This window comes from Apodemus sylvaticus, chromosome X (genome assembly GCF_947179515.1).
Source record: "Apodemus sylvaticus chromosome X, mApoSyl1.1, whole genome shotgun sequence".
NCBI classification, from domain to species: Eukaryota; Metazoa; Chordata; class Mammalia; order Rodentia; family Muridae; genus Apodemus; species Apodemus sylvaticus.
This window is the reverse complement of record NC_067495.1, coordinates 2,768,994-2,778,513: the sequence shown is the minus strand read 5'-3', so window position 1 is coordinate 2,778,513 and position 9,520 is coordinate 2,768,994. Positions and strand designations below refer to the sequence as shown.

At 39.0% G+C, this 9,520-nt stretch overlaps 1 long non-coding RNA gene across 1 annotated transcript; it reads right to left on the bottom strand.

Annotated features, from left to right (window-relative positions):
* Positions 1-1,722: 1,722 nt before the first annotated feature.
* On the bottom strand, positions 1,723-6,884 carry LOC127675185 (uncharacterized). The gene is made up of 3 exons (XR_007975442.1): positions 6,668-6,884; positions 3,812-4,012; positions 1,723-1,752 (listed from the first exon to the last, which is right to left on the bottom strand). It is a non-coding gene; the product is annotated as an uncharacterized LOC127675185 (long non-coding RNA).
* Positions 6,885-9,520: the final 2,636 nt, after the last annotated feature.

Genomic DNA, 9,520 nt, shown 5'->3' with positions numbered 1-9,520 from the left:
CAAAATAGACAACACACATTATAAAACTTTTGTTTCTTAGAAGCAATTTCCATTCCTTTCTTCTCATCATGGAAAGCCATTCTTGAGTTCTTTATAAGCTCCTTGTCATTCCACCACACAGCTGCTCCTCTGTTTTTCTGCGATGGTAATCAGTAGTGGACAGTCAATTAATTCTAGGGTACGCTTTCAGCAAACGAATGGTGTAGTGAGATGGTGCAACATAATAAAATGTTCAAAGTCTATGGAGACTGGAAAGGTCTTCATGTAAATTTCAGGACAACAACAGAGGGAGAACAAAAGCAGACCAGGCTCCTGTAGGTGGAAGAGAAGCCAAAGTGAGGAGGGAAGCTGAGGTAGGGCACAGTATGCTAAGATGCTTTACTTCTTGTCAGCAATCACAAACAGCAAAAACAAACATTTATAATAGTATGACCAGGCTTTGAAAGCTGAGGTAAGAAGAGAAAGGATTACATTACATCTTCTCTTGTTTCTTCAGTTGACAAGTCTGGCATGTGAGACTGTTTTGGATGAAATCACAGCGAGACCATTAATTGTGCAGGTACTCGGCTTCATAGAGGTCCTTCTTTTGTTCTTTCCGATGAGATTAGTTATACTCATTTATGGCTCCTAGAAAAGCTGACTCAGAAATATTAGAGATAAGACATTCATAAGTGGGCCAATGGAGAAATGATTCCAGGTAGCCTGAAACCCAGCAGACAATGTAGCTGTTGCCTAACAAACACAGAAATCTACATTGTATGCCAGGTTCATGCCCAAGACCTGGATGTTCAGCCTGCAAATGATCCATACAAATTAATATGTTGGCATGTGTCTTATTTATCATAAGGAAAAGAAAACAGAAGTCACAATTTTTGTGACTTACCAATAGGTGAAATTTCCTCAAATAATTCTATTGGTGGTCATTCATTATGCTATTTTTAAAATGACCATTAAAGGTCAAGAGATGTATGGAAGTTCAGATAGGGAAATGATAGATATCATTTAGGAAGATGATGCATAGACAGCTGAATAGAAAATGATATCTTTATGTGAGGAAAAAGGAATACAAGAAGTAAAACCAATCAATGGCTCAAATATCCTCTGTAATGATAATCACAGAGACTTCATTCTTTATCAAACTCTGGATGACTTCTAAAACCAAATGAATGAATAATGGAAAATTAGATCTGAAAACTATGTGTGTGCCTATGCATGCATGTGTGTGTTGCTCTAGATAAAGCTATCGTTTCAATAAACTTGTTATGTGTACCATAACTGAAGCTAGATGATGCCACCAGAGACCCAGTAGCCAGATGTAGCTGCTGATTACCAAAGACAGGATCTACACTGGCTACTGAGCCACTGAGGGCACCTTTATCCTTCTGAGAGCTAGACAATTTGTCTCTGAGGAGAGACTCTGGAAGGGAAAGAAAAGATGACGATTACAGAAATTAATGAAACAATACAAGAGTTTTCAGTTGCATATTTTTCTTCTGTTCTGAATATATGTACATTTTAACTGCCTTTAGATTCACCTACCAAATGTCTAAAACACAGAAAATTGTTAAAAGGTAACCTTTACAAAACTATTCAAAGCAGCATTTTGTTAGTCAGTTCTAAGCTGTCCCCCTAAAAAACAATGCAGGTCTAAATCACTAGCTAGGTAAGCTCCTTATTGATCCAGTCACTCATTTTTCCTAGAAATACTTAAAAATACTTACTGAAATACTGTCCAGGCCTTGAGTCTTGGAGCTGAGATTACAAGGAGGGTAGAGAAAAATAAGAAATTAATTCAGCAGACATAAGTCATTCCATAACATAATAAATAGTTGAGAGTAATGGTGCTATTTTGAAGGCAGTTGAGGATGTGTGGCTGAAGGCCTGATACTCATGCAGTATGCAAGAAGTACACACAGACCCGAGGGAGAAAAGGACCCTATGGGAGTAAATGAGGCAACTGTCAAAAACCAAGGTAGGAAAATGTCCAATGATTTGAAATAAAGACTCTTATCTCAACATTTCACCTCCATGGACAATGAATGGCTTTTCACCCCTGCATTTAGGATCATTTTCTAATATAAATAACCATGAGTTCTTCAAGTCCTGCCATCTTATGGTTTAAAATTGTGCAACATTCACTTAGAAAAATTTAGAAGGATTATAGTCAGAAAGAAAGGTCAGAACAGCTCACAGCTTTTAAACAGTACAAGTTCAATGGACTTGCAGCTGGATCATACAGTGATAATCAAATATATGCATTCTACAAAGAAAAGTGGCTTGGGACAAAATTGTTAGCGGTAAGGAGACACAAGCAACTTTGTGGGAGTCACAGTGTGATTGGCTCTTTGAGGGAGGATAGAAGTGGAACTGACAAAGGGAGTATGCTTTTGTTTGATTGCTCCCCCTTTTTAGCAGTTATAAAGAAACCTTATCTATGTTTTGATATTCTCTTTTTACAAAAGAGCATGCATAATGAGATGGGGGGAATATTTGGTCAGGTTTGGCAAGCTCTTACCCTTAGTATAAAATAAAGCATTTGTAGAGCACACTCGGGCAACACTCAACAACTATGCCTAAATTGTCTTTTATAGATAAAGCTAACCAAGTGAGACATGGGTTTAATTTGGTTAGTTCTAATACCACAGTTAAACAAATGATCATTTATAAATCTTAGACCATCTTAGCTACAGTATATAGACTCACAGAGGTTAGGTATGGTGGGAGGGTCTAGCCAGGATATATGGATCTCCCTAGGAACAGGAAATAGGTTTAATAGATGGTCTCGGGCTGGGGGGGAGGTTAGGAACAGGAGGATTGGGTGAGGAGAGAAAGGGGATGCAGGGTTGAGGGACAAAATATGGGGAGAGAAACAGGTTGAATTGAGGAACATTTGAGGGGCAGTATGGTAATCTGAATGCAGTTTCCAAATAATGGGGGGGAGATGGAGTTCCAAGTAGCCATCTCTTGTCACCAAACAAAGCTTTCTGTACTGGGACTAGGTTACAGCCAGTTGAGTTGTTGGCTAAAGGTGTCCCATGAAAATACAATCCTCATACAAAACAATCCAGGCTTTTGCCAAGAATATAGGTTGCTCAAAAAGAGATGACAAGGCCCCATTGCTGAAGATAATACCCACACAATTCATTGTGTATGGAGAAGTAAAACTGGTAGCTACATAGAACCATAACCCCATATTCGAGTGACTATGACATATAACATTATTCTGCAAGCTACCAAAAAAAAAAAAAAGAAAGAAACAAATACATCAACCCAGTCACAAAACCTGTGACCTGCAATATGTCCTGCCTGCAAAATATGATAGGGCAGTGGTGGCACATACCTTGGGGGAATAATAACTAATGTCTGATTTAGTTTGAGGCCTACTCCACAAGATGGGACCCAATCCCAACACTACTTGAGTGACCAGAAACAGAGATTTGGATAGCCCAGAGACCTAGTGTAAAACCAAATACTACTGATCTAAAATAAAAAAAAAAGGAAAACAAAATTGTGACAAAATGACTCCTGATGACATTCTGCTATACTCATAGATCAGTGCCTTTCTAATTGAGACATTATCAGAGAGGCTTCTTCCTGCAGTAGACAGAAACATATCCAAAGATCTACAGCCAGATATTACACATGGAGAGAGAAACTTGGAACACTCAGTTCTGAATGGGCTGTCTCTATCAAATTCCTCCCCTTAAAGCTCAGAGAAGCCTGCAGAAGAGGAGGCAGAGAATGTGTAAGACAGATGGGATGGAGAACACCAGGAGAACAAGGTCCTCTAAATCAATCAGTCAAGACTCACATGAGCTCATAGAGATGAAAGCAGCAGGCACAGGGCCTGCATGGGTGGGTTCCAGGTTCTCTGCAGACATATTATAGCTTTCACTTTAGTATTTTAAGGGACTCCCAAGTGTGTAAATGAAGGAGTCTTTGATTCATGTGCTAGCAGCTTTCCATTAAGTAAAGAATGCAGTCAATTTTTGTCACGAACATATTTATGGATCTGAAAGAGCACAAGCCAGTCCACAACGTTAGCAAAATCAGCATTAATTTAAATAAAAATATCTCCCACTAGGTGGGCTTCATGTGAAATATTCTTTTAAAACGTAAACATATACATGGAGAGGGAAGGGAGAGGGCAAAGTAGAGAGAAAAACAAACTCTGAGAGGCACTAAGCCAGTGATTACCTTGATCATGGATGATTGGAATTATGACATTATCACAGATGTAGAAATATATCCAAACTCATCAAAATGTCCACCTGAAGTATGCACTGTTTCTTGTTTATCATACTTCAATAAAGCTGTTTATAAACACACACACACACACACACGCTTCTCAAATGGCAAAGAATAAAAAGTCTAAATAACAGTAAGTATAGACTAGGAAAGTAATGCATTCATATACACACAGTATGCACAGAGTTAAATTATGCTGGAGGAGAAACCAACCTTTTAAATACAGGTGTCTAATTAAAGTACATTCCTGTGAACTTGGATTCCTTCTGCATTACGTTAGAGCACTTGAATCAGGCTATCACTATAACCAGGCACGTGGTGGCAGCCTGTCTAACTCTTGCATACCTGAGGTCCTGTGACTATATTGACCCAAAACATTTATACCAGCTGATGGTCACTTGATCCTCACATCTCTTTATTTAGTAAATTGTTCTACAAGTCAACTTGAAGTTTGAAGTGAACATTTTCTGGGACATTCCTGTTCAAGACACTTTTAAAAAGACATTTTCTGCCAAATAAGTCTCGCCTGAACAGGTCTGAGAAGGAATCAGGTTGGCACAAGATCCTAAAACAGGTTTCTGAAGGTGAAACCTCTTCCAGCTAATAAAGACAGACTCAGACTAGTTTTGGAAAATAATATTTTGCAATTAGATACATGCCTTTAATCCTTCTGAATGAATAAAATTTAAAATAATTATGGATGAGAGCATAAGTCATTTTTGCTTACTAAATATACTCAGAGAAAAAAAGGATAGTTTTAACCTGAGTGACACACAGTTTTTATGGACAAATTCTAGAAATCAACTGCCTCAAATCCATTTTTCTCCCTTTCTGTCCCCTCCCTCCTCTCTGGAAGAAATATGTAACGTAATTTCTAAATACAATGTCAACAGTGTGCAAGACAGTGAAGAATTCCTGTCCTTAAAATGGGGGAATAAAATTATTTCATCCCATTAATGATAAGAAAATAAGGATATCAAATAATTATTTTCTGAACCTGTAAATAAAGGAAAAAAAAATTATAGTCAGTTCTTCCAAAAAGCTTTGTTCAATCAAAACTTATTGCTGGTCTTTACAGATTTATTCTCACTTCTGAGCCATGTGCAGTTTTCTGAAGACATCAACATGTGCCTAACATCATAGGCCGTAGGTCTCGTTTATATATATTAACCACAGTGTTTCTGTTTTTCTGCCACTCTCTGACTCCTTATGCCACCTAGTATTATTAGGGTACTGAATTTTTAGTTCTTCTGTAACTCTTTCCAGATAAGTTCTACTCAGCTCAGACAAGATATAAAGAAAGCAAGTAGCAGGCCTTCTGAGTGCTGCCTACTTGGCAGCTCCCTCAGCCCGTGGAAGGCCCAGTTCTAGGCCTCCTCCCTGGTATGAAGGGTGTTTCTTTTTCTTTCTTTTTTTTTGTTTTGTTTTTTTGTTTTTTTGTTTTTTCTGAGACAGGGTTTCTCTGTGTAGCCCTGGCTGTCCTGGAACTCACTCTGTAGACCAGGCTGGCCTCGAACTCAGAAATCCACCTGCCTCTGCCTCCCAAGTGCTGGGATTAAAGGCATGCACCACCACCACCTGGCACTAAGGATGTTTCTTTAGGGCTGGCACTGTGATGGCTTAGTCTGTGTTGTTCAGAAATGAAGCCACACTGCTATGACACTACTGATTTAAAATGTGTAAAAATACAAGTGCTTTGAGGCAAGAATCACTTCTCTCACTCTTGGTACTCAGGTATCAGAAGCATCTAGCAAACAATGGTCACCTAAATCTACCAGAGGCCAATCAATTATAAAATGTCTGGATCCCTATAATAATATGCTTCAACACACACACACACACACACAGACAAACATCTCCATTCAGGATTGTACATGAGTGTGTCTTTATCCACTTAACAGAACAAAAGGGTCCTGGGTAGGGCAAGGGGCACTCTCAGGAAGACTTTTAACCTTCACTACAGCCTGCCTGCCCCACAACCATGGGAGTCTACTATAAACCAAACCACACTGTGTACCGTACCAACTGATAGAATTCTGTGGTTGTATGACAATTTATTTTTAACTAAGACTATACAAATGCTCATACCGCAAAGGAAAAGAGGGAAAGACAAGCTAACAGATGGAGTGTAAAGATTTAGAAGCTCCAAATTCTGATCATTTAAAAAGGATAAAAGGCCAAATGTATATCATTATACCTACAGACTCTATTTGATAAAGCTGCCAGCTACAACACGCAATGCTTGGCAAAGAGGAAGAGGGGAGAAGAGTCTGGATTCTACTAGTGTAAGAAGGAGAAAATTGAAAAGGTAAGTAAGACTTAGTGGTCTGAATTGTATTGCATAGAAGGCAGCGGGGATACTAGTTGATTTATATAACCTTTAGAGAATGTGAGAAAGACAGCAGTATTTAGTTCTTACCTACAATCAAGTATTTGCTGCCAAACTGGTTGAGGCTGGTTTACACGCAGTGAAAACGAATATGCTTTTTCAACTGGTTCTAGGAATAAGTATTTTGTTGGAAACAGCTTAGTACAAACCAAGAACACATCCTGACAACAGCATTCTCCTTCTGGCCTCAGTTTAGTTGTAGATACTGAACTGTGCCCATATTGACCCTGGAAGGGTTTTCCCAGTGCATGGCTGATTCTGGAAAACAAAAACAAATACTTAGAGAAATACTACCAAGCCAGTTAAAACTCAAAGTTAGCAATTGAGAAAGGTAGGGCTGGGAAGATATTTTAAAAAGTCTTTAATGTACTTGCCATAAAAGCAGAAGGATATGAATTTGGTTCACAGAACCAAAGTTGGTAAAACAAACAACAGAGTAAGGAGGTCTGATGCAGGGTTCAGTTATAATCCTAGAAATGGAAAGAGAGATAGAGACAGGTGGATTCTTTGTGCTTGCCAACCATTGAGCATCCTCTAACTGATGAGTTCCAACAAGACAAGGTCTTAAAACAAAGTGGACAACACCCAAAAAGAACACCAATGGCTGACCTCTGGCCTATGCACCACAGACAAGAGAGGGGATCAGTAAAAAAAAAAAAATATCAACAGATCTGCTTTCAAGTGGAGATCATCTATTGTTATACTATACAACATACAATATAAAAAAGAAGGAGGAGTAAAAAGGGTCACTTCTACTGACAAACTACAGGGCATTCAGCCACCACAACAAAACTAGAAACATGGGCAGGAGAAAACAGGTGCCTTGACATTCCTCAGGAGAGAGAGAAGTTTCTTGAATGGCTCTGTAGAAGATGTGGATTGGCTTAGCTGGCAGAGAAACTATGAAAGGTTGGGAGCGGAGGAAACTTAACTTTTGTGGGCTTAATTTAAAAAGTTAGAGAAGGTTAGAGTCCAGAATCCACAAGAAAAAAAAAGGAATATCCCTAAACTTAGAGGAAGACAAGAAATGAAGGAAGGAAGTCTTTCTTCCTGTGCAGAGAACCAGTGGCCAACTTCATTACTAGGTTGAAAGGGGAAATAACAGGAATAAAATTGCTGTATATATTGATGGTAAGTAACACAGGGGAAATCTGGTTCCTCTTTCTGTGATGGGAAGAAGGAGTCAGGAGAGGTATGCCTTGAAAGACTTAAGCTGAAAGTGAGGTGAGGCTGGGGAGGGACTGCCAATATGCCCCAGGAATATAACTCAGTTAAAAGGGAGAAATGTTAAGAGGGATGGGATATAGCTCAGTAGCAGTGTCTACCTATCATGTGTGAGGCCCTGGCATCTTTATCAAGCCACTTCTCCCCTGACAGAAGGCTCTGCATTTTTCTGCAGCTAAATTCTAGGCTCCAGGCCCCAAAGTCCAAGTTTATTCTCCTGTTTCCTATGGTATAAAGACTGTCTCAGGTTCTTATAGGAAATTACTATTCATTTTCTGACACATCCTCTCTTGTAAACCTTATTCAGATGATCAAACTCTTTGTACTTTTGGAAACAAGGTGGAAAAAAGTCCCAGACATGGCCTGGGACTTTTACTTTCCCACTTTAACAGTGGCAGCACTAATACGGAAGTCCTACACAACCAGGAGGGAGCTGCCACACCCATCCCCACATTTCTTCCTGTCCCTATATAAACTGGCAAAAAGCAGAATCATAAATGATAAAAGAACAGTAGCAGATGATTTGGCCAAAATGAAACAAAGGAATAGACTTCAGTGACTGAGTTTCATTTCTAGACAGAATCTTACATTCTTTGTTCACCTTTTCTTACTCTAGCCCCTACTGTTTTTAAAACTGAAATACAGCTGAGTGATTCTCCAACCATCGACAGTATTTAGAGACAAGACCTCGCAAGATCTGAGAAAACAAGCTGTGTTTTATTTTCCACATGCGAATATGGACAGACAGAAAGCTCTTAGGAAAACTATCACTTACCAATACACCAAACAAGCTATAAAACATTATGTCTATAGGAGCTCTCAACCAGGATACAAGCCACAAAACAAAAACAAACACAAAATAACAACCCCACAGTTCTTTGACTTTTACAATTGAAAAACGCACATAGAACTATTTCCCTCTAAATATAAAAGGTTCTGAGAAACCTAGCAGGCAGGCAGACTATTTTATGTTTTTCTTCTCAGAGTTAGTCTTACATTTGCTTGCCCATAGAACTCTTTTCATGCACCCTCAATAAATATTTGTTAAGTACCATCTCATAAAACTGGAGGCTAATACTTGGTCCCTGTCCAGTTTATCACATGAACTGATGACAAGTTGGGTGGCAAATTTTGTAAGGAGTGTTCTGGAGGCAATTTCCTCTAAACTAAATAGAGGAAAAAGTAAGAGACATGGTGAGGGACACTGAAAGTGGCAGGTACCCGGAGAAGAAATACGCTATCAACATACCCCAGGTAAGAAAGGAGGATACCAATGCATGGACCAGTCTTCCAGGAGAAAAACTCAACAGCACCTGCCTTTACCTATAGTTTGTGAGTAATTGTCAACCAATTATTTATTATTTAGTGTCCCTTTAGAAGGAACTAGAAATAATTATAGGATTTTATTCACTGCATTATATTCCAGTTTTGAATAAATCCATAGGGCACCAAACGAAGTTAGATTACCATTTCAATGTCCTTCACTTTCAATGGCCCAGATGGTCCACTCTAGTCTCTACTCAGCACTGTTCCAGTGATATAGACATGCTGTGGGTAATTACACAGGCAGTGCTGGTGTATACAGAGCTGGGTTTTCTCTGAGTCTCTGACTCTTATAAAAACCTTAGAAAACAAAGCACTTGTGCTATTATCTGTTTA